This window comes from Eptatretus burgeri, chromosome 4 (assembly GCF_056783735.1).
Source record: "Eptatretus burgeri isolate ZD-2024b chromosome 4, Ebu_testis_v1, whole genome shotgun sequence".
Classification (NCBI taxonomy): domain Eukaryota; kingdom Metazoa; phylum Chordata; class Myxini; order Myxiniformes; family Myxinidae; genus Eptatretus; species Eptatretus burgeri.
The window spans coordinates 51497402-51523709 of record NC_140964.1 but is presented as its reverse complement, the minus strand read 5'-3'; the positions used below and the strand labels follow the sequence as shown (position 1 = coordinate 51523709).

General features: G+C 43.2%; 2 protein-coding genes across 2 annotated transcripts in view; one reads left to right on the top strand and one right to left on the bottom strand.

Moving 5' to 3' along the window:
- LOC147028049 (uncharacterized) overlaps positions 1-19302 on the bottom strand; it is a 250584-nt gene extending 231282 nt beyond the window's left edge. Inside the window, exon 1 of the mRNA XM_085878039.1 lies at positions 19099-19302. The gene's annotated coding sequence lies outside the window, so the exon portion shown is untranslated. The remainder of the gene's footprint in view (positions 1-19098) is intronic.
- Positions 1-26308, top strand: part of LOC147028048 (inactive phospholipase C-like protein 2) — a 244568-nt gene that overhangs the window by 2298 nt on the left and 215962 nt on the right. The window lies entirely within an intron of this gene.

The window sequence follows — 26308 nt, the reverse complement described above, 5'->3', positions numbered from 1 at the left end:
TTCTTGGATGTGACCATCAGAGATGGTGACCATTAATAAAAAAACCTGGATGTATGATTCAGTGGCTTGTGAAGCATATGGACCTCGCTTGTCATGTCTTTGATCTTGTACGTTACTTCTTCGAATCCAGGTCAAGCGAACGACAATTTAAAAAAAAAAATTAATTTAAGATTTCTTTCCAGGATTTATCTGAAGATGCAAATTCCAATTCTTGATGGCCTTGCTGTTGTAATTGAAAGACCATTGAATGGTATAATTACCTTGTCCTTCGTGTGTTTCATCAAATTTTGAGACCCTTTTTTTTTTTTTTGAAACCCTCATGCTTGCGAAGAACCCTTAAGTTAACCACTGACAGTCCAATTTATCTTCGACTTTAAATGAGCCTGCACCACTAACTTCCTTGTTTTTTCGGACACGTGTTCGGAGGCATCATTTGAGCGTTTGACCCACAGGACATGTCCATCTTTCTTTTCTCCAACGACGTTGCTGACGTTTACCTTGCATGGCGAAGCCTTCTTGCTGGATTTGTGTCCCTCAGGAAATGGTGGCTAAAATAGCCGTCCGTTCTGATACGAGCCGGAGTTTGTGGTCAAAGGAAAGATCTTAACGGTTGACGAATTGTTTTTTTTTTTTTTTTCCTTTCTCTGATGCATTTTGATAATTTGTTTCTGAATTTCTTTTTCTTTTTTTCATCTCAGCACAACAGTACCTGCCAGCCAAGTTTGAAATCTCTCACCTTTTCTACTTTGTAACTGCCCCAGAGCCCTCGATTTAGCACACCAGGGGAACTTCACCCAATTATTTTTTTTTAATCAACCTGCCTTGAGGGAGTGTTTTCCTGTCCGCCGAGTAATGGAAGTTCCCCTGCTGATCCCGGTGAGCGAGTTGGAAGGGATGGGAGGTTGTGTGTGTGTGTGTGTGGTGTGAGTTAAAAATCATTGTTGACATAACGATTGGTTGTATTGTCGTGTCCGGGGGGGGGGGGGGGTTTAAGACCGACCTGGATGGATAGCCGAATGATTTCCCTTGGAGGAAAACGGCTGAGTTCCTCGGAGATTAAGGCGCGTGGGGGATGGGAGGTGGCAAAACACGTACCAGACGCCTTCGCCCGGACGGAGGACAAGGGTTTATACTCGAACCCACAACCGACAGACAGACACAAGCAATCTTAATAAATAGGGGATTAGTGAACTTAAATATTGTATTCATGAGAGGAATAAATCAAAGCATGAGATAATCCACAGCCTAAAGTCGAGGACAAGTTACAAAACCTCTCCGCACAGTTACAAAAACGGACAAAGGGAAAAGATGAAACAAAAGAAAAATCCCTCCTTTATTCTGGCACTTAGCTTCGTCCAGAGATGGTATTTTAGAGCTTGTCTATCAAAGCGCGTCGTCGTGCATGGGAAACCACACCCGGAATGGCACCAATTCATGTGGCGGTATTCAACGCCAGGGCTCAGAAAATGCCATGCAGCTTCTTTTCATGATTGAATATGCCGACCGTTCCTCTCTTGCACCATGTCCGTTCACCACGATCGCCCACCTTCCTCCTCGACCATACGACAAGATGATTTCCGACGCCCCGTGATGAGGCCACGAGGCACGTTCTTGTTCTCTTTTCCTCTCCCTTTCATAAACATCCAACTTTGCGACTCAGCTGAACAGTAATGGCTCGCGTGTTGCTCCAGCACGCGAACAAATTCGCCTCAGCATGAATAGGAGAATCGTGCAGCCTTCTTCGGTGTGTCGAGAAGCCAGCGACCTCGATCCTTTTTCCTCCATTCGCGTACCTCACACAACTCTCCTCTCCCCCGAACCTTCTGCCCTCACGTCCATCCCTCATTCACCCCAGAGGTGTGGTTTGTTAGTTGTCTTCCTGATGATGGAGTGTTTTTTTGCCTGCTTGGAACGTTCGACTCGGTTGTTGTTGTTTTAAAGACGTGATTCCTTTTTATCGTTGGTTTTGTAAATGCAAAATCATAGGAAAAGGTCACAGGGGGCAATCACGTACTGGGAGAAATTGGCCTTAATCCCTACCTAATTAACACAGCACCACCCCCCCCCCCCGTGTGGTCACATGTAACAACTTGAGCTGACAGTTTCCCGACTCAATTTACATCGATATGTCTCCTACCTGTCCACGGACCAAGCAACTCTATACGATCATATCTTTCTTACGAAATTCTTCCATCTACCCCACAAACACACCAGTATTTATTAGCATCCTTCTTTGCATGCATAATATATAGGACAGCTGTGTTGTTGTTTTTTTTATTTTATCATGTCTCAGGATCATGGACAATGACTCTTTAAGTACAGCAGATATAAAATGGACACACATTTCTTCCTGTGAAGATTATTGAGGAATATATTTGATGTTTCTGATTAAAACAGAAGCGGTTTCACGTCAATCATGTTATGTTGTTTCCTCACTGAATAAGTTTAAAATTACCTTTGTACACATCATGAGTGATCTCATTGGTGTCTTCTCTGTCAATAAGTGTAGAAACGGTCAATCTTCGACTGAAAACTTGAGATTCTTCTCAGGAGTTGTAAAAAAAAAACCTATTTATTCAAACATGTACAACTTTTTGACACTCACAGCTTGCCTTTCAACCTCATTTTCACTTTTTGACACATACGTTGTCATAACTGTAAAAACTCCATTGTTTTTTGGAACAGGAGCTCAGATTTATCTCAACCTTTTGAAAGATTTTCATTGCATGCTCTGGTGAAGTAGTTGAAACACTTGGATGAAGTGTTGGTGTCATTTTAACGTGCGGCCTGTCATTCAAACGTGTGCCTCTTGAGTGTTGGAGACGTGCTTAACCGAGGTTACCAACCAATTGTATTTAACCTCATGTCATGTGACTTGACTTGGAAGTCTCAGGCTTTAAATTGCCAAGTGCTCATCTTCCCCATGGGTAGTGGAAGCAAAGAATGATATGCTGTATTCAAAAAGGGAAAATTGAGTGATCTCTTCATTACTTACTAAATCTAAAGATTTTGTAAGTACAGGTATATTGATGACTTCCGTCCTCTGTTTGTTTGTGTGTTTGTTACTTACGAAATCTAAAGATTTCGTACGTATATTGATCACTTCTGTTTATGTTTGTTTGTTTGTTTGTTTGTAGGCACGATAACTCTAGAACGGATGAAGCTACCAATGTCAAATTACACCACGTGATTCAGGAGGGTGATGGCTCACGCTGATTAGATTTTTGGTCAAAATTGGTCAAAGGTCAAGGTCACAGTGAGGTCAAACTTCCAAAACATTCGATTTTTGATGGTTTGGTACAGAATCATCGTAGAAACTTCTGGTTTGCGTCGCTACCTTTTCTTGAGACAGCTTTTATTAGGCAAGGTCAGAGGTCAAGTTGACGATTTCGTAAGTACCAGTCTATGACTGCTTGTTTGTTACTTACGAAATCTAAAGATTTCGTAAGTATATTGATGCCTTCCGTTTCTGTTTGTTTTTGTTTGTTTGTAGGCACGATAACTCGAGAACGGAAGAAGCTACAAATGCCAAATTACACCATGTGATTCAGGAGGGTGATGGCTAGTGCTGATTAGATTTTGGTCAAAATCGGTCAAAGGTCAAGGTCACAGTGAGGTCAAACATCCAAAAAATGATAACTCGAGAGCGGAAGAAGCTACCAATGTCAAATTACACCACATGATTCAGGAGGGTGATGGCTTGCGCTGATTAGATTTTGGTCAAAATCGGTCAAAGGTCAAGGTCACAGTGAGGTCAAACATCCAAAACATTCGATTTTTGATGGTTTGGTACAGAATCATCATAGAAACTTCTGGTTTGCGTCGCTACCTTCTCTCGAGACAGCTTTTATTAGACAAGGTCAGAGTTCAAGTTGACGATTTCGTAAGTACCAGTGTATGACTGCTTGTTTGTGTGTTTGTATGTTTGTTTGTAGGCACGATAATTCAAGAACGGAAGAAGCTACCAATGTCATATTACACCACGTGATTCAGGAGGGTGATGGCTAGCGCTGATTAGATTTTGGTCAAAATCGGTCAAAGGTCAAGGTCACAGTGAGGTCAAACATAAATCTGTAAATTCATGTGGAGAAATGGAGTATTTTTGCTTTGGTCGACGTTACGAGTTCGTTTTAACTTCGATTTTAATTTTGTCTTCGGTTTTTGCGATCGCTTCGGACGCTTACCACTCGTTTGTCGAAATTCTGGTAAAAATCGGATGTTTTGGAGACATTTTAAAATTGTATAAAAAAAATATTTCACTCACCGTGTCACGGGTCCTCACGTGGTGCAGCGTGCTCGAGCAGAGGTGTCGTTGATCACGTAAAGGTTTTCCGTGTGCACGCTGATGGTGTTTTCGATAAAAATGGTGTTTAAAAGTCATTTCTTATCCCAATAAAGGTTATCGTCACATGCCTGACACGCTAAGTCGTCGGATTATGTGAAGATTGTTGGTGGATGGCCGAATATTATGGTTTTGTGACTTTGATAAAATAATATTAAATAATTGCGTGGAGAAATGGAGATTTTTGCTTCGGTCGACATTACGATTTTTGATGGTTTGGTACAGAATCATCGTAGAAACTTGTGGTTTGCGTCGCTACCTTCTCTCGAGACAGCTTTTATTAGACAAGGTCAGAGGTCAAGTTGACGATTTCGTAAGTACCAGTCTATGACTGCTTGTTTTATATTTTGTGCCAGTTCCTATATTGGAGTTGTCTTTTCCACAACTGAGCAAAATGTTTGGTTTGTTTTGGTGACTAGTTGGTATCCTGTGCATTAATCGGTGAATATGACACGTGCTTGGATTCTGTGTGTGAAAGGTTATGATGACACTTGGAAGTAAAAATTGTCATCGTCTAACATTTTCCTCATATCAGATCTGCAGGGGTTGCTATGATGTTATAGATGGGTTTTTTTTTCAGTTGGATGAATCATTTTAACCCTTTCATTGACTTTTTTTTTATTTTTATTTTTATTTTTTTGGGCTGCATATTCAAGAAACATTTCTTGTGATGTTTACAAAGTAAATCAGATTTTTTTTCATTATTATTTATTTTTTTCCTACTACTACGACTACTACGACTACTACGACTACTACTACTACTACTGCAGCACCAATTATTCCTTGCTTTGTGTGGGATCAGCAGGGAATGTTTTTGGTGCAAGTCTTGAACTGACTGGTTGGCCAGACCTAACGTTTAACTGAAGGTGCAAGAATTGGTAATTTGTTGAGGGTGCCGGTGATAACTCACCGACTCCTTTACAAACACCATGGGATCTGCAAATGTCCACCAGTGCCTACTGTGCTGGCAGACTGCTCCTTTGACTTGACGTCCTCTGATGGACGGCACGCATTAATCTATGAACACAATGTATATTGTGCTTGTAAAACACCAGGGTGACATATTGTAGTTGGGTCGAGATTCAAACCCAGGCTCAACAGGTAAAAGGTGAGTGCACATCCCTGAGCTATCCTGTTAACCGGGCTGATTTTTGCTTGTTCTTGATAATGAGGATTTGACGGCTTACTTTTTGGTGCTCCATTCTTTGCTGAGATTCTCTGTCACTGGAATATAATGTACCATGAACATTGCATTCCATTCTCACTTGGTTTGCAGGGGGAAGTGTTTGTCATCATAGATTGTGTTTGATCCGATTGCTGATTTATCAGTAGTTTTTTATTTTCAGAAAGTGATGTTATTTATTTTTCACTCTTCCTATTGATGAAAATAAATGTGCAGTCCTGTGTTATTCTTCCCCTTATTATTCTTCAATCCATACACAATGTGCATTCATGAGATGCAAAGTGACATTTCCGGGAGGGAGTATATCTGGCCCGTCATCGAGCTGTCACTGTGATGTAATTGATGCACACTTGCATGGCACTGATGGCAGACCCCATAATTACAGTCTGAAATACTTTCTCTCGAATTATCGAGATACTGTTTCTTCTCTTTCTCTTGCAGCTAATATATTAATTTCATCTTGCATTATGGTGCTTTTTGTATGGTGTCAGTGAAGCATCCTTCCTCTAATTCATGGACCAGTTTGTGTGTTTTTGTTGCACTACTACTCCTACTGTTCTGGGCTGATTACATTCAGATTTGCTACATAGGATAAGCATAACCCCAATTAGTGAATAGGTGTGTTTTTTTATCTTTGCCAGTGGTTTGGGGGCAGGGGGGTGGGGGGGTGATGCCAAAAATTCCAATGTAAATGTGTATCATGTAGCGCTGCTTCAGTTGGTAGAGGGTCCTAACAAATCCTCGGGTCCTGAGTTCAAATCCCGCTTTTTCCATTGAATTATTACCAGGTGAGGTTGACTCAGCCTGTCATCCTTCCGAGGTCGGCAAAATGAGTACCAGCTCTCTGAGATGATTGAGCCATTCAAGTATCCTGCATCAGAGTGGCAACCCTTCCAGGATTGTGCCCAATAGCACAGGAAACTGCTTTGGCGGCACCGACGCTCTGCACAGAGTATGGTCCTCATGGATGGATGGATGGATTTTCGAGTGTGGTGAGGTGCTTTGAGTTGCATGTTTGAATAAGGATAACAACATAACCCCTGTGGCCACTCCCGGAGGGAGTCAATGCTTCCAGTTTTAATAACTCGTTTGTGCTAACTAGTACATTTTAAAGGATGCAGATTTGATTTTTATGCCTCCGCTGACGAAGTTGCTGGAGGCATTGTGTTTTTGGGTTGTCCATACGTACATGTCTGTCTGTGCTAATTTTCTCTTTTCTCTGCACCTGCTTATCCGATTGACACAAAATTTTCACCTTAGCTACAACTACTCATGTAGAATGTTTCAATGATGATAGGTCATGTTGTCTGGCAGCCATGATGGAAAAAAGGAAAATTTTTGGACCTCTGTATCTCAAAAACCGCTCCATGGAAAGAAATTGAAATTTGCTACATGACAAGTACTCCATGGGAGATAAGTGTGGTTGTTTTTTAAAGAAATTATTTCTTTTTTTTTTATGTCATAGGCGGCTTTGTTATGATGTCATCATTGCATATGTCGAATGCTTTATCCGATCAGCATGAAAATTTTTGAGGGTCATCTCGGGCTAAATTATTTTGGGGGTGGTCAGGTCAGGTATGGTATGGGAGCATGCGCCAGAGCAGCGCGTTGCTGTGTCCACTTTCCGCGGGTACTCCAGGGGCCTCCGTCTGGCCATCCCCCAGGCAAATGCCTGGCCCATCCCCATCTTCTTGAGATGCCGATCAACCTGCTGCAACCACGAGGCACGTGGTTGGCCCATTGGCCTCCTCCACTCACGAGACTCCCTCACAAAGATAATCTGGTGTGCAGGATCAGCGTCAGGAAAATGAGCCACATCTCCATACAGCCGCAGCTGACGCTCACGGACTATGCAGGTAACAAATCTCATTTGAGTCTCTCTCAGCAACCGCTCGTTGGACACAAAGTCCGACCAGCGATAGCCAAGGATTCTCGAAGAGACCTGGTACCAAAGGAATTGAGTCTCCGTCTCAGATCCTTGGTCAGAGTCCAAGTCTCACATCCATAGAGCAAGAGTGGAAGACTGAAAACATCAAATCTGGCAACGTAGTTATAATATGGACTAATTCCACTTACTCAAGGGAATAGAAGAAGGTATTAATTTTGTGTAAAAGGGAAATACATATTCCAGTATGTTTCATAGAAAAACCAGAAACTTCGAGGTGCCTGAAATAATGATAAATAAAAACTCATCTTCTTCAAAAGGAGGTTACACCCCTCCTTACAAATGGAATGATCCCATATTGTTTCGTCTGTCTTAAACTGGGCCATGTGTGGAGGACAGGTCTCATGAGAACACATGAAAGCCCAAAATGTGTACTGGCCAAAGTCGTGGTCAAATCTTGGCGATGCTGAAGTAGTCATTCCCACAGGCTTTGCAAGCAATGTCCCATACGTAACATTTAAAAATAACTTGTGAACTAATTTTTTACCTCCACCACCGAAGGTGAAGGTGGTTATGTTTTCACCTCTCCCTGTCTGTTTGTCTATTTGTTTGTCTGTGTGCGGGATATCTCAAAAAGTTGTGGACGGATTCAGACGAAACTTGGTGGACGCGTTGGGTGTGTCGCAAGGACGAATTGTTTCGATTTTTGTGAAGATCAAAATCCGGATCTGGATATGAGAATTCTTTAATTTTTAAAGTAATTCTTCACCATTGAGAGATAGGGCCAAAAACGATGTAGTACTGTATAGCATCATATTTCAAAAATGTATTGGGCCCGATATGATCTCGTGGATCAGGCAGAGGTTTGTGCTCTCCCAAGTGCCATTCCAATGTACTGATATTTCAAGCAAGAAATACAGGATATTTGACCAATACATGATGGATTAGAACTGTGAAACGGCATTAAAAAAAATTCGGAGCTTTTCGGTTAATCCTAAAATATCCATGTAAAATTGTTACGTATGGGACACCGCTTATTAAGAACAGGCCTAATTTGCGTAATTAATGAAGTAAACAATTTTTTTTCTTGTGTTTTAAAGGGCATGGTAGAGTATTCATGTCCATGTAAAAAAAATTGTTGTAAAGTTTTGTTAAATTCACGACATCACTCTTTCAAATTGTCCCACACGTAACACCTAATTTGCAGAAATGTAAATTTGTTTAGTGATTTCACACTTTAAACCGATGACTGCCATTTTCTTTCAAAGGTTAATAAAATTTAAAATTCAGACATGAAAATCTCATTGAAATTAGAGCTGTGGCCTGAATATGAAATTCTGCCATCTGAGGGGACCTTCTTTTGCACTTGCCAACACATACACAATATATATATATATATATATATATATATATATATATATATATATATATATATATATATATATATATATATATATATATATATACACACACACACACACACATTTCAAGGAATGCCTTGGAATGACAGCATGCCTTTTCTTCGGCTATATTTAAAAGCCGGCTTTGCTATATGGCCAGCTCAGGAGAATTCTTGAATGGTGGTGAGGCCTTGAAGTTCAAGCAACTGAACTCCTTGTAGTAGCTGACCAGGAAATCGAAGGGCTCATTTCATATCCTTCTGGAGTGACAGAGTCTGAGTGTAAAATTTACTAAGATTGAAAAACGTGTTCCCTTTATCAGACCACAATGTCATCATTTTTACCCTGTGCGTGCATCACAGAAAGACAAACTGGTTCACTTTGTCTCTGTCTGTCTGTCTACAAACATTAGTCGATGATTGAGGAACTACTTAATTTCAATTGAATTCTATATTTTGAACATTTGAGAACACGAATCGGAACACGAACTAACAGTTTAACAGTACTCTGGCCTGGCTCAGAAATTGGCAAAATGTACGGAATGTCATTCCGATCACACATGCGCAGAGAGGAGTGAGAAGTTTTGTCGTCTGTCTGTCTGTCAATTAAACAAAAATGAAACGATTCCAAAAAGGAAACTGTTTTTGGGGACGTCATAAAGGATACAAAGAACAAGCACAAATAACTAATTTAAACATGTTAAATAAAGTGGTGTAAGTGGTGGTAAACTTCTGAAAAAAGTTTTTGTATTTTTCTTAGTCTTCAAAACATTCGTTTTGTTACCTCTGCCACCGAAGATGGACATAGGTTATGTTTTCACCCCTGTCTGTTTGTCTGTCTGTCTGTCTGTCTGTGAGCAGGCTATCTCAAAAAGTTGTGCACGGATTTGGACAAAACTTGGTGGGCTGTTTGGGTATGTGACAAGGACGAATTGATTGGATTTTGGTGAAGATCGGAATGCGGATATGAGAATTTTTTTCAAAGTGATTCTTCACCATTGAGAGATTGGGCCAAAAATGATATGTCGTCACAATATCGCAGAGTGGTGGACATATTATGATAAAACTCGGTGGATGAGTTGGGAAAGTTACAAGGAGAAGCCGAATAAATTTTGTTTGAGGTCTGGATGCAGATATAGCCCATCGGTGTTGTACAAAACGTAAACTGTTCAGCCTGGCGGAGGTATGCGCTCTCCCGAGTGCCTTTCTTGTTTCAATTGAATTGTATACTTGAACACTGTAGAACACAAATCGTCTTCTTGGCACTTTCAAAACCTTCCGTTTAGCAGTACAGTACTTATGCTGTATAGCAGTATGTTTAGCAGGACAGTAAAAATATTTATGCTGTCCCGTGTCTGAAGCGCAGATCAACCATGAGATTCGGCATCCTATTATTTTAAATAAGGCAATTTTCTGAATGTGAAAATCATAGGAGAAAACAAACAAACAGCTGGGCTGACCTCCACCAAATTTTGCATACGTGTTAGTGGTACCTGGGATCTGGTGATGGGCACACAACAAAAACCTCCCCATCCCTTTTGAGGGGGTGGTGGTGTGGGAGACTACTTACGATTTTTGCCTGCACTCGTGTCACAGTGCAATTGGTGTACTGACCCCTGCTGTAGACGGGGGGATTATTAGCTATGACACAAAATATATTTGCCCCATCCCCCGGCTGCTCCTGAAGGAAGTGGGTGTTTCTAGTTCAGACAAATGTGGCGGTGCCTGGTGCTGTTTATTTAGTGCAAAACGCAAAGAAACAGTTGAGACGTCCCTTCCCATGCCTCTGTTTCTCAAGATTGCATCAGGTGAGATTTTCAAAGAACTCTCGAGTTAGATCAGCAAAGAGCCATGCAGATGCTGTCTGCATGTTGGTGGGATGAGAGTACAGAGTAACCTACAAAAGGGAAGAGGGTTTATTTGTCTCCAGGGAACAGAATTGGGCTAAAAACACTGCCTTGAGACACTTTAACCTCCATTGGGAGAAGAGATGGGAGTAAAGCAATGTGCAAGTGGAGGAAGTCAAAAGGTTACGTGTGAAGGTGGTCTTGCGTGCCACAGGTAGCGAGCTTGGCAAACAGAGCAGGATTTTGGACTGTCAAATGCCCAACATATGTCCACGGAGATGGCTTTGACTTATTGAATTGAGATTTATTGCCTGTGACTATTACTGAGAGAGAAGCACGAGCATATCCAGAGTTGAATGACTGGGACGGATCCAAACTGATGTGAAAGATCAGGCCGTTTGAATTCAGCAATGATCCATGACTTTGCTTGTAATTGAAAGTAAGCTCTCTGATCTGTCGGTGAGAGAATCTGTTTTTGCATTTCTCTTGTGGATGGGAGTGATGTTTGCTAACTTACAGGCCGATGGGAGGTCGCCTGAAGGAGGACAGGCTGAAGAAAGCAGACAAAGCAGCAGAGCAAGAGTATATATATATATATATATATATATATATATATATATATATATATATATATATATATATATATATATATATATATATATATATATATATATATATATATATATATATATCTTTTGACTGGCTATTAATGTTTGGCAAACTTTAAAAAAAAAACATTTTGAGCCATGTAGATGTATGTTTATCTTGTGTTTAACCTCCATTTCAATATTTATCCCACAGGTCTCCAGATCTTCAGCCTTAGTTTGGATTATTTTGCACGTTTGCTTGTGCTAGTGTAATGAGGCTGATGTCTTGCCTCAGGGTTATTGTGACGTCATCATTGGAAATGAAGAAAATTATTATCGATATAAACCAAATGTGTATGATTGCCTTTGTTCTCACATTGTTTAACTTTAATAAAATGTTTAAAGTAATTTTTCCAGGCCAAAGATATTTTGTGGGCTGTGCTTTGTTATTTTGGATGTAGCACCTATTTGCTGAACACCATATCTCTGTCTGTCCGTCTCTCCACATCCCTTTGCGGTAACTGCTTGTATGGCACCGGCGGTTCATGGTCACCATGGGGATGATGTTATATTCTCTTCCATATAATCTTACAAATGACATCAATGTTTCAATAACAATTTGTGAAATTTGCTTAAACGGTATTCCAGGATTGTGAAACGGCATGCCTTACACCCCTCAAGATACCCTGCTTCCCTCTAATAGAAACACATTGGTAATAAAATACATACAAGTCTGGAGACTGCGATGGTCCACGAGCAATGTACACGGTTCGCCTTTTTTATTTTTTGACCTTCGAGGGGACGCCACGGGCAAACTGGCGGAAATCGGGAAAAACGTAAATGATGAAAGTTGTAGTAATCGAATAGCACTACAAATCGACCACGAATTGCGAAATCCTAAACGTAGTTCGCCTTTTTAATTTTTTTATGGCGGGAATCGGGAAAAACGTAAATGATGAAAGTTGTAGTACTCGAAGAGCACTACTTGCATACCAACTTTCATTCGAAACAGTTGAAAACCCTAGGAGCTTGATGCCCAGTTTATTGATTTTTTTTTGACATTTTCTAAGTTCGTGACCTTGTGACGACCTTGGGACAAAAATGAAAAATCGAGCTCTGTGGGGCTATGCATGTGCCATTAGGCAACCAAATACTGAAACCCCTGCCAGATTCGACAAACCCCCTCGGAGAAGATGTAACTTGAAATCGGCGACCCGCTAAAAACACGTGTTTTTTGGGCGTGACCATGCCCATTCTCAGGAAAACACAACTAGATCATGATATAAACCTCCCACCCAAATTTTATCAGGATCGGATCAAAACCCACGGAGCTATGCTCGGGACAGACAGACAGACAGACACACCCATAACGAATATAGTGGTCACTTACTGACTCGTGAACCAACAATGCCTCTTTTGCAATAACGTACAGTTTGTATTTGGTGTTTTTCATTTACTGCGTATATAGTAAAATGAAAGTTGAGTTTGTAGAAAATAGACGATGTATTGAAACAAACCGGCGGATGTTATTGCTGGCTCGCTTGTCCGTTGCAAACTTGGATGCGGTTAGCAAGTCTAGGAGGCTTTAGTGCTATGAGCCATGTGGTGGATTGTTTTCCTGGTCTGGTGGCCAAGCTGAATGTCCGTATCTGCTTTGAAACCTGTAATCTGAATTGTGCTGATTAAGGGACATTGAAAATGACGTAATCAGACCCGGCGTGCTCAGCGCGCATATGCTTAGTCCCTTAGCAGAAATCCATATAACGTGCGTGCGAGATAAGGACTGTCTCCTAAAATGGTTCACAGAGTTCCTGAAAGAATCCAAAAATGTTTGGAAAAGTGGATGGGAGCATTATTCCCAAACCCCCCCCCCCCAATGGATCGCTACCAGCGAATGGACTTTGAACCTTGCGGGAGTTCCTCCTGTGAACATGGCAGGCTTGGTGATTTATTTAATGGACGTCTGCAATCGGAAAGACGATGCTCTGCGTTGTTACCGACAGAGCAGTGGCTACCGATTCTATGGCGGACATATTCGCGACGTGGAAAAAATACCACAATTTCTTGTGCCAGCTATTATTCATGCGGGAGCTGCATGTACGAGGTAGACTTCCCTGAGAGAGATACCGTATCTGGATTTGGTGTTTCTGAAGAGCGATGGGGAGATCATATTGGGAGGGAGCTTGTGATGAATGCACAGGTTAAGTTTAAACTCAACCTTAAAAATGATACTTACTTTGAATCATGTTTGAGAGAGAGAGGGGTGGGGGGGGGGAGCTTTTCAAGAGAGCTGTTCTCAATATATTGTTTCTTTGGTTCTGGGTCCACAAAAGAAATTGCACCATTTTTTTGCATCTATTGCTAAAAGGAGAAGTGTATGTGTGTGTGTGTGTGTGTGTTATATCCACTGCTGCCTCTCGCTAGGACAGGATTTTCAATACGTCTGTGAGTCCAATTTACATCGAGGAACAGAACCATTTTAAACTCTTATGTTAAAACGCTTTAAATGCAAAAATTATGTTGAAAAGACTATTTGAATCACAGATGTCAGTCGAGCAATTGTACGGTAAAAGTTCCCAGCGAGCAGAACCGAGTCGGTGTAAATGCGCAACGGCCTCGTTAGCACTCGCACATAATTTTGAAAGTCACGTATTCACCGGAGAGGCAGCCATCTGGAAAGCTGTTTTTGCCTTTTCAATTATATTTGTGTTTCGTCTAATTTTTTTTTTTTTTTCCAAAATCCGTTGGTGTTAAGTTTGTGGTAAGAAAGTGCAGATTGCGCAGATTAAACACTTTGCCAATCACAACTTTTAAATATTTCCTCCCCACACATCCACTACGTGCTTTCACTCCAATGACGCATCTCGGGTTTAACCGTTTGGACTCGTTGCTTGATTAATTGTGGTGTCGACGATTTCGCTTTCCCTGGAACTATTTAACACTTCCTTTTTTTTTGGCATTTGAGTAAAAGAGAAGTCTTTTTGATTCATCTCGTAAATCTGACTCTCAGCTTATACCGAGTTAGTAATACTCAGAAAATATCATGCCACACATCGTTTGATCACCATGGCTTTCGTTCCCCTTGACTGTTCTCATTTCCAGAACTCCATAAATCCTGATATTAAGTTTGGTATCAACTTTCTTCTGCTTTATTCTATGGTTTGGAGAAAGCTTTTGATTTGAGTTCACTCTTTGTTCCTGGAACATTATTACAGGGTTTCTCTGTTCACCCGTTTGATGGCCTTGCGATTTCAAATAGATCCCACGTATGCACATCACCACCTGCCTGCAAATATCCTGGTTCTTGTATTTGCCGATTCTTACGACCTTGAAATATTTGTTTTCATAAGTAACTGATCAACTGCCTTTGCTTTGACTACTATTCCTGGCAATATCTTGTTTTGACTGTGAACAGTCTTAATTATTTTAATATCTTTCCTCATGACCAACAATGAAGAGCCCTGAGACCATTCTTGTATCTGCTGGAACCCGCTGTCATGCTGCTATATCTATTCTGCAAGAAGCTGAGTAGAACTGAGCAGTTTAATTTTTCATTATAGTTTTTTTAATAATTATTTTTATTTTGATAGTCTACCTATCATGGAGAGGCTCTTGCACGTATTACATGCAGATGAAGCACATTAAAGACCTCGGTGTACTTTGCATGAATCGCAAGGAAGTTGGTAGATGTCGGACAAATCGACGTGGTATACGGGATATGAGCTTGGCGTCCCAGCATCATGAGCCATGGGTTCAGATGGGAATTCTAAACGGGCTAATGCAATACATCATCATCAAGGTGCACTTCAGCGTGTAGTGTGGTAATGGAGGAACCGAATGCCACCATTCATGCTTGAGTGAACAAGGCATCGGTAAACACGCAAACACTTGTCCTGTCTTCTCTTATTTAAACATATTTATGTCTCACATTTTATACATTTCTCGTTTTTAAACTTAAAATGTCTTCTTCGTTTTCTTCTTCTTTTTCCCAAACCAGCAAGCCAGGTTTGGGCAGCCATTTGGAATTTTTTCAGGGTGCTGGTGATAATTCGCCCATTCTACGCAAAACGCACCGTGGGATTTTTTTATGTGCCCCAGGGATGCCGGCAGGTGGGATGCTGAGTTTATCCATCCATCCATCCGAGGGACGGCGTGCACATTGATGAATCGCCCTGCCTGTGAAACACTAGGGTGACCATTTTTACAGCTTCGTCGGGATTCAAACTCGGGCTGGACAGCTTAGAGGCGAGTGAGTGTACGTCTAGGCCATGCTGTTAGCCCCACAAAGTCATATTAACACTGGAATTTTAAGAGAATAAATAATAAATTTTTGAGTTATGAACTTAACCTCGTTCTCTGCAGGGTGTGTGTGTGTGTGTGTGTGTGTGTGTGTGTGTGTGTGTGTGTGTGTGTGTGTGTGTGTGTGTGTGTGTGTGTGTGTGTGTGTGTGTGTGTGTGTGTGTGTGTGTGTGTGTGTGTGTGTGTGTGTGTGTGTGTGTGTGTGTCAGACAGACGACTATTTGTTTTTGTTTTTTTTTACCTTGCGGCAAACAATTTTGAGTACGATGATAATTCAACGCCGAGTGGCTGTGGTATTTTGCAAGTTGCACCGTGTTGTGTAATCCTCCCATCGAGTTTATGTGCTTGATCTTTTTTGAGCCATATTTGAGTTCACAATCTCAGTGCGTTCGAGTGTGGCCCTCGGGGAGAATCGAAGAGCAGGATTTACTTCTTGGGATCAACTTGCATTATATGTTTTATTAAATAATATAATTTATTTTCTGAAAGGGTTTCTATCTTAAAACCATGGAATTCTGGCTTTATGATGTCTGGCATTTTTTTTTTCCCTTTGTAGATGAACACTTAAGAACTATGCGAGGAGAAATCACATGTGGTGCTCACTCACGTTTGACATATATTTTAAAATGTCTTTCGGCTTGTATCGTCTCCGAGATATTAAAGTATGTCACAGTGGTAAGATATAAACAACTAGAACAGCACTCTGTAGAGCGCCTCCACCAGGTCCGGTCAGGTCAGGTATGGGAGCATGTGCCAGAACAGCACGTCGCTGCGTCCACTTTCCGCCGGTACTCCAGGGGCCTCCGTCTGGCCATCCCCCAGGCAGATGCCAGGCCTATCCCCATCTCCTTGAGATGATGGTCAACCTGCTGCAACCATGAGGCACGTGGTCGGCCCACTGGCCTCCTCCACTCATGAGACTCCCTCGCTGAGAGAATCTGGTGAGCAGGATCAGCGTCAGGAAAACGAGCCACATGTCCATACAGCCGCAGCTGATGCTCACGGACTATGCAGGTAACAAATCTCATCCGAGTCTCTCTCAGCAACCGCTCGTTGGACACAAAATCCGACCAGCGATAGCCAAGGATTCTTCGAAGAGACTTGGTACCAAAGGAATTAAGTCTCCGTCTCAGATCCTTGGTCAAAGTCCAAGTCTCGCACCCATAGAGCAAGACTGGAAGTACCAAGGACCTGAAGACTCGGACTTTCGTCCTCCCGCACAGGTACCGGCAGCGCCACACCCCATGATCCAGTGAATTCATGACTCCCCAGGCCCGACCCAGACGTCTATTGACCTCCGGCTCACAACCTGCGGAGACATGAATATCACTGCCAAGGTAAGTGAATCTATCCACGACCTCAACATCCTCACCACGAACAGACACAGACAGGACAGCAGCATCCAAGATGTCACCGAAAGCCTGGATCTTAGTTTTGACCCAAGAAATCCGTAATCCCAACGGCTCCGACTCCTCTTTCAGCACCCCGAGGGCCCCCAAGAGGATGTCTAAAGTCTCCGCAAAGATGACTGCATCATCTGCAAAATCAAGGTCCGAGATCTTGACATTGCCAAACGATGCACCGCAGCTAGATCTCTCCGACATCCTCCCTAAAATCCAGTCCATACAAGTGCTGAAAAGTGTGGGGGCAAGTACACATCCCTGACGAACTCCAGTAACAACTGGAAATAAGTCAGAGATGGTACCACCACACTTCACAGCACTCTCAGTACCAGAGTAGAGTTCAGACATCAGATCGATCAGTTTCGGTGGTACCCCACGAAGACCAAGAATCCTCCAGAGGACATCCCGATTCACTGAATCGAACGCTTTACAGAGATCAACATAGGCTGCAAGCAGCCCCTGCCGAAACTCTCGTCTGCGTTCGGTGAGGACACGAAGTGCAAGGATACGGTCAATCGTTGACCTCTTTGGTGTAAAGCCTGACTGCTCTGGACGCTGGTGCTCAAGCAGATGGTGGCGAACCCTATCAAGAATTATCCGAGCAAAGACCTTGCCCGGCACTGAGAGCAGCGTCACCCCTCGGTAGTTGTTGCAGTCTTGGCGATCACCCTTCCCTTTCCAGAGAGGGACAACAAGGCCCCTCTTCCAGTCAGTTGGGATGATGCCTGTGTTCCAGGCAGAGCACAAAACTGCATGCAACGACACGAGTGCAGCATTTCCACCAGCCTTGAGAAGTTCAGCATGGATGCCACAGATCCCTGGAGCTTTGCCCCGTTTCAACCGGTTCACCGCAGCCCGTGTTTCCACAAGCGAAGGTGGAACACAGTTGATTCGAGGGTCAGCAACAGGGATTGTAACACGCTTGACGTCCAACTCGACAGCTGGGGGATCAGCCTGGTACAACCGCTCAAAGTAACCGGCCCAGCGGGCCTTCACTTCAGACTACTCTGTCAAGAGCCTATCACTCTCTGCTCGAACTGCAGTGCTCCGAGGGATGGGCTTGGATGAACGTAATGCGCGAATTCCCCTGTAAGCGGGACGAGAATCACCTGTCCACAGGTGATGCTCTACCCCCTCACAGATTCCTCGCACATAGGCCTCCTTGTCCACCCTCAGTGCACGTGCAGTTTTACGCCTCAGCTCCCTGAACAGCTCAGCTCTGCCATTCAGCCTGGCCCTGCGACTCTGGTCAATGGTATCCAGTGTCCCTTGAGAGACAAAATTCTTCTTTGCCCTGCGGTGAACTCCAAGGCATCCACCGGCAACATCAAGGACGGTGGTCTTGAAGGTGCTCCACAACTCTTCAGGATCCCCCAAAGCACCCAGACCCCCCAAGTGTCCACTCAGCCTGTTCGCAAACTCCTCAGCTACTCTCTCATCCCTGAGCTTGGCAACATCCAGCCTAGGCTGGGATGGTACCATTCTCCAGGATTTAAGGTGCAGCTTTAGAGTTGCTACAACAAGCCTGTGGTCAGTATTGAGGAACTGAGCACTCCGGTAGACCCTGCAGTTCTGGATCATCCTCCAACGACCGTCAATGAGGACATGGTCAATCTCCTTTGCCACACCGCTAGCGTTGGAATACCAAGTCCAGCGATGAGCTTGTGGGCGCTGAAACCATGAACCAGCCACCCTAAGTCCATGACTTCTTGCAAAGTCAAGGAACTTAGTGCTATTCTGGTTCATAGTTCCTGACCCATGGGGACCAACACACACCTCATAACCATCCCTATCAGTTCCCGTCGATGCATTGAAATCCCCCAAGACTAGAAGTGTATCTCGTCTGGGGCACTGATCAACCACAGACTCGAGTGTGGCATAGAATGTGTCCTTCACGGTGAGATCACTCGCCTCAGTCGGAGCATAAATAGAGACCAGGGAAATGACAGCTAAGGAGTGGCGAATCCTTAATCTCATAATTCGCTCGTTGACCGGTGTTACCTCAATTATCATTGGGGTCAGCTTATTGGACACAGCTACAGCAACTCCTTGGGTATGGTAACCATCAGAGCGACCAGACCAATAGTAGGTGTAACCACCCACCATTATCTCGCCGCAATCCGGTCTCCGAACCTCAGAGAGAGCTGCAATACCGATGTCCAAACGCTTGAGCTCAGATGATAACAGAGACAGGTGATCATCCTCTCTTAGGGATAGGACATTCCAGGCACCCACCCGAAGGGACCGCCTCAGGTTAACCCAAGGAGACCGCCGTCTGGTGGACGACACCTCAGCACCACTCCGACACACTCTCCCGCAATCTGACCCAGGGATGTTACCCCGTGGTTTCCCTCCTATCAAAGATTGGGGGTCCCGAAGGCTTTGCCCCAATCCCGTCATCCGGTGAGCTGCCCTGCGAAGGGAAGCTGCACAGGAGGTACTCCCACGGAGTGGGTTTTCAGATTTTTTTGCGTTTTTGCGTTTTGCGGAATGAAGCGTTTTACGGTGGCCGGAGTGCAAATCCTGCCACCAACCTCCTAATAAGAAGTAACCCAACTGCAGGAGGACGTCCGCAGACACAGTTGGGCACTATATATGGATGGCCGTTGGCTCACAAGGAGCTCCTCCGCCCTTTGACAGGTTTTGTTTTTAATCCTGCTGGGTGTCCATATCCAAACACCCTCCTCACCAGAAAACCTGGTGGGGGAGACGGTTTAGTCGCCTACAACCCGACCATGGAACAGTTTAGTACAGGTTTACATGGTACCTGTAGCAGGTCACAGATCGAACCTGACCTGACAAAAACCTGACCTCCACCAGGCTGAACAGTTTACGAGTTGTGTCCCCACTGATAGGCCGGAACTGGATCGTCACCAAAGTTGAATCAATTTCTTCTCATCACACACCCAACCTGTCCACCAAGATTTGTCTGAATCTGTCCATAACTTTTTGAGATATCATGCTATATATCGTGTTTAGACCTATTTCTTATTTATTTATTTTTTTTTTTTTGGTCGTTTTGTCACCAACAGACAGGATGAAAACATAACCTCCGTTCACCTTCGGTAGCAGAGGTAAAAAAGATCATTTTCAGTTTGGTGATGGATCCTGTTGAGCCTCTTCACCTTACACTGCGAATGGAGGTGGCTGTCCTAAGTCGATGGATGTCATCGGTTTGCCGGTAACATTTCACGTCGACCAACTTCTTGGCTGCTCTCTCAAATCAATTCAGATTGATGGGCCTGGAGACGCTGCTAGTTAGTGCCAACACGAAACGCCAGAGTGGTTCTCTTTTGAGACTAATGCCAGCTGAATGGCAGGGCCCTTTCTATAGAACTCGAGCGGTTCCAATGAGATTTTGAAAGCCGTGGTGTTTGAGGTCGATTAAAACTGTCACAAATTAAATAATTGGTGGTATAAGACTGTCCCCAACCTCTCTCTCCTCTGTCGTCCCACCCACCCATTGACATCATGTTTGTTTGTGTTTAATCAAGTATTGATTGGGAAATTTTACTCGTTCAATTAACCGTTTATTGGTAGCTTTTGAGTACCACATCAGATTAAGGTGAGTAGAGCAAGCCAGTCCTTAACCTACCATCAGACTTTTTAATATACTTTTTTTTCTTTACAAGAGCCTATCCTGACCCTTTGGGAGCATGCAGCCAATTTTAATGATTTAAAAAAAATTCAACAGCTTGTGCAAAATAAATAAGTTGGAAATTAATTGAGATTATTACGAGATTAAAAAAATATATATTTTATTGATATTTTTGTTTTTTAATCTTTTTTTTTCCGTGTTTTCGTGAGAGTCGTGTTCCATGTGCTGTTCGTGATTAAACAATGAGTGATTAAAGAAGAACCACGAATTATTGCGTATGATCAAAGCCTTTGTTGCATTCACATTGCAGATTGCAAAACTGGAACAATTGATTGGTGATCTGTTGGTTTTACTAACCAGTTGACTTTGACTACTATTTCCCAGCATATGTTAAAGCATGTACTGTACTTGTATTCACACAAAAATATTGCTGTTGATTTGGTTTGTCTCCATTTTCTGCATATTTAACGGTAACAGGATTGTGTACTCCTAATATTGGTTTGGAGAGATTGTCTCATTCCCAGACAATTGATTCACCTGGAAGAACTCTGGATGATGAAAGACATGTTTGGAACAATTGTAGTTGTGTTGCTAAGAGAAGTGGTTCTATAAAATTTGTCATCTGCACATGCTGTGCAGCTTGTTGGGTTGAAAATGAAGCCAAAATGTGACAGCCATTGTCTGATTGATCTTCATGAAATGAGCTTTTGTCAAACTTAAAATACATCATTGTGACAGAACGTAACCAGTCTTGCCATTTTGCAACTATTTTGTGTGCTCGGTAAAAGATTTTCTAACTCTCAACTTTATGGCCTTCTCTTTTTGTAAAGCCATTGTTTTTGGGCACATAACTCTGTTTCAGATGGAGAGGGAGCGAGGGTTAAATGCTTCTCATTCAATATTAATTCCAATTGATATGATGGTTTTTGAATTGTAGCTTTGCCATCACAGACTCAAACTATCTAGTTTTTTGGTAGTCAACACTCACAATACAATTAAAAACGAGAAGGGCACTCGGTAGAGTTCATAACTCCGCCATGCAATGCCTAATCCACAAGAACATATCGGGCTCAATAAATTTTTGAAATATCATGCTATATATCGTTTTTGGCCCTACCTCTCAATGGTGAAGAATCACTTAAAAAATTAAATAATTCTCGTGTCCAGATCCTGATTCGGATATTCACCAAAATTGAATCACTTCTTCCTTGTCACACACCCAATTTGTCCACTAACTTTTGCCCAAATCCGTCCACAACTTTTTGAGACATCGTGCTATATATACTTTTTGGCTCCATCTCTCAATGGTGAAGAATCACTTTAAAAAATTCAAGTAGTCTGATCTGGATCTGGATCTTCACCATAATCTAATCAGTTCGCCCTTGTCACACACCCAACCTGTCCACAAAATTTCATCTGGATCCGTCCAGAATTTTTTGAGATATCCTGTACACAAACAAACAAATGAAATTGCTCGTTGAGCAAGGAATTGCCGGAATAACTTTGTCATATCTCCATGATCTCTGAAAAAACAAAAACCTGAAATCAATTTGGTTCTTATAAGTCGATCGTGCTACTGTTTAATGGGTTCTAGCACTTAGTTTGGTCATGATCATAACTTGGAAGTCAATCGGACTTGAAATGGCGTTTTTATCGCAACTTGAAAGTTTTGCCCGACCCCCCTGACATTCGACCCCCGACCGCTAAGAAGGGTGTTGGTGTGACACCCCAATGAGACATATGGTTGGATGCAGTATTGGAAGATGCACATTTTGGATTTGGTTTGAAGTCGATACGACCATTTTACTGGACGTTGTTGCGAAAATAAGAATTTCGGTTTTTCGGTGACCTTGACCTTGACCTTTGACCTAAATTCACCAAAAACGACAACTATCTAAGTTGGACCATGGCCGACGTCTGTATCCAGTTTGGTCTTGATCGCTGAAACGGTGTGGCTGCTACAGGGTAAACAAACAAACAGACAGACAGACAGACACACAGAATGACACACACAACCGAACAACATAATTACCAAAATCCGAAGGATCCCGGCAATTAACAAACAGACAGACAGAAGGGGGTGAAAACATAACCTTCTTCACTTTCGGTGGTGGAGGTAATCAACGGTTCCTGTGGGTTTCCTCTGCTGGGTAGTGCATTTTACAGCAAAGCCTCAACCTTGAGCACCACACCAAGGAGCTTTGAAAAGACCTCCCAGGATAAAGTTGTGGAAAGTCACAGATCAGGGGATGGGTATAAAATATTTCAAAGGCCTTTAATATCTCATGGAGCACAGTCAAGACAACCATTAAGAAGTTGAAGGCGTGTGGTACCACCAAGACCCTGCAGAGATCAGGCCGTCCCTCAAAACTGGATGACCAAGTAAGGAGACTGATCAGAGAGACCACCAAGAGGCCATTGGCATCTTTGAAAGAGCTCCATGCCTTATGGTAAAGACTGGTCACTGTGTGCATGTGACAACAATATCCCAAGCACTCTACAAGTCTGGCCTGTATGGTAGGGTGGCAAGAAGGAAACCATTACTCAAAAAAACCCACCTTGAGTCTCGTTTGAAATATGCAAGAAACCACTCTGGAGATTATGAAGCCATTTGGCAAAAAGTTTTGTGATCTGCCGAAACCAAGATGGAACTTTTTGGCCTAAATGCAAAATGTTACGTTTGGCGTAAACCCAACATGGCACAATATCCAAAGATCATCTGCACTGTGAAGTATGGTGGAGATAGCATCATGTTATGGGGATGTTCCTCATCAGAAGGGACTGGGGGCACTTGTCAGGATAGAAGGGAAAATGGATGGAGAAAAATACAGAAGAATCCTCGGCAAAGCTGTTGTCCTCTGCAAGAAAGTTGAAATTGGGATGGAAGTTCATGTTTCAGCATGACAATGACCCAAAGCACACACCCAAAGCTACATCGGAGTGGTTAAGGAACAAAAAGATAAATGTCCTTGAGTGGCCCAGTAAGAGCCTCGACCAAAATCCAATCAAAAATTTGTGGCATAACTTGAAGATTGCTGTCCTTCAACGCTCCCCACGCAACTTGACTGAGATTGAACGGTTTTGTAAAGATAAATGATTAAATATTGTGTTCAATCAAGGTGTGCCAAGTTGGAAGAGACCTATCGTAAGAACGCAAACTAAAAATCATAATTGTATATTGAGAAATTTATGAAACCTTCCACCCCACTTTAAGACACCTGCTGGGACCCCAAAAGGTTTCAGAGAAACTTTGGTGAGGGTAGCCCCAAAACTGAGGGAGTAGGTTGGAGACAGACAGACAAATTTGCGGTGGACAGACACACTCCTGCTTTTTTATTAGATCATCTCTTCGAGCATGACCTAATAATATTGGTGTTGAGAGGAGAGGTGACGATCCGTCCGTCTGTCCGTTCCAATGAAGTTGAAGCAGGAGATCTGGTCATTAGTGATCCTGATAGAGGTCGATGAGACATACACGATGGTATGACTTTCAAGGTCACCGAAGGTCAAGGTCAAGGTCACGAGGCCTTTGAAGTTGCGAAAATGACGATTTTCAAATTCTATCTCCTCTGCCATTTCTCAAGCGATCTTGAATTTGATTGTGGCATATGAATCTATGGGACAATATCTAAATTTGGTCAGGCCGGATTTCCGATATTTGCTTTCCTTTTCGTGTCACATGACTTCAAAGTTGGCAAAAAATGCGAAAATGACGATTTTCAAAATCTATCTCCTCCTACATTTCTCAAGCAATCTTGAATTTTATTGTGGCATATGAATCTATGGGACAATATCTAAATTTGTTCGGACCGGATTTTCGATATTCGCTTTCGTTTTCGTGTCACGTGACTTCAAAGTTGGCAAAAAATGCGAAAATGACGATTTTCATGCGAAAATGACGATTTTCAAAATCTATCTCCTTCATTTCTCAAGCGATCTTGAATTTGATTGTGGCGTATAAATCTATGGGACAATATTTAAATTTGGTCGGGCCGGACTTTCGATATTTGCTTTCGTTTTCATGTCACGTGACTTCAAAGTTGGCAAAAAATGCGAAAATGACGATTTTCATGCGAAAATGACGATTTTCAAAATCTGTCTCCTACATTTCTCAAGCGATCTTGAATTTGATTGTGGCATATGCATCTATGGGACAATATCTAAATTTTGTCAGGCCGGATTTTCGATATTCGCTTGCGTTTTCGTGTCACGTGACTTCAAATTTGGCAAAAACTGCCCTACCTTCAGGAGGCTATATATTTTCTCGCAGAGATGACCGTCACTCCAGCATGGGGGTAATTTGTTATACATATGATATGATATATATATATATATATATATATATATATATATATGATATATATATATATATATATATATATATACATATGATATGATATATATATATATATATATATATATATATATATATGATATATATATATATATATTGTTGTGGTTGACGAAATTCACAAACCACCATTCAGGTCCCTTAGGTGAGATATCTCGGTAAGTATATGTGTAGTTAGGCCCAAACCCGTTGTCTAGAGGGAATAAATGTCATTCACTCGGGCTGCGACTCTTCAGGATAGCCGTTTTTCTTTTACTATCTTTATTTTGGACCAGCCGCCATTATTACCACCACCAACCACGTCACAACGCCGCTTCACAACAACAACCACCAACCACAACGCCGCTTCACACAACAACCACCAACCACAACGCCGCTTCACAACAACCACCAACCACAACGCCGCTTCACAACAACAACCACCAACCACAACGTCGCTTCACAACAACAACCACCAACCACAACGCCGCTTCACCACAACCGCCACGACCTTTACCGTCACAACTCGCCACCATCGCATCCACACCATCTCGCGCCACTCGTGGGCACCTATGCTGGACTCGTGCGGGGCGCGCACCGAGCAGCGTGTTCAAAAACATCACGGACTTTCCGCAGAAAACGGATCAAAAACGACTCACGCCCACTTTTGTTCCGTCCAATCGGAGAGCGTGGGCGATTTGGCCCCGCCTCCAGGGCGTTGGAGGGCGGTCGCTATATGCAAATTCATGGATCAAAAAGCATTCACGCCCACTTTTCCTCGGTCCAATGGGGAGCCAGTTAGAGGTGAAGGGTCGGAGGCAGAGGGTCAAGGGTGAAAGAGCGAAGCCACGGGGCTTATATAAACGGCTGCGTTCGTCAGTTCAGTTGGCAGTTGTGCGGAGTTCAAGAGAGTCGTCGGTGGAGCTGGAAAGAAGTGAGAGAAGAGTTGGGACGAGCCAAGAGAGGAGACTGAGAGGGCGAGTAGACGGAGCTGTGGAGAGGTGACGGCGGCGAAGGCGGACGAGGGGGTGCTCGCGTCGGTGCCGAGAGCTGCACAGGGAGGGGCCAGCAACGTGACCGAGGCCGAGGGGGGGACGCTCGCCGCGGGACCCGAGACGGTGATATCCTCCTTCCCCCGAGCATCAGCAACCCCCTCCTGTTTCCCCCCGCGCTGAGATAGTGCGACAAAGGGGGCCCCTTTCCCACCCCCTACCAGACACTGTCCGTGAGGCCCGCGGAGTTGAGGCGCCGCCGCCGCTCCGCGTCTCATCGTCAGACGGGTGGGCCCGGCGCGGTCTCGGCCCCAGGCCCGCCTACCCCCCTCGTCCTGGAGGGTGGTTCTCTTTTCTTTTGCTTTGGGGGTGTGTGTTGTCGGCGCCGTCTGTGAAGTGGAATTGTGTGGGTGTTGCCGTGTGCCCGGTGGTCGGTTGGATCT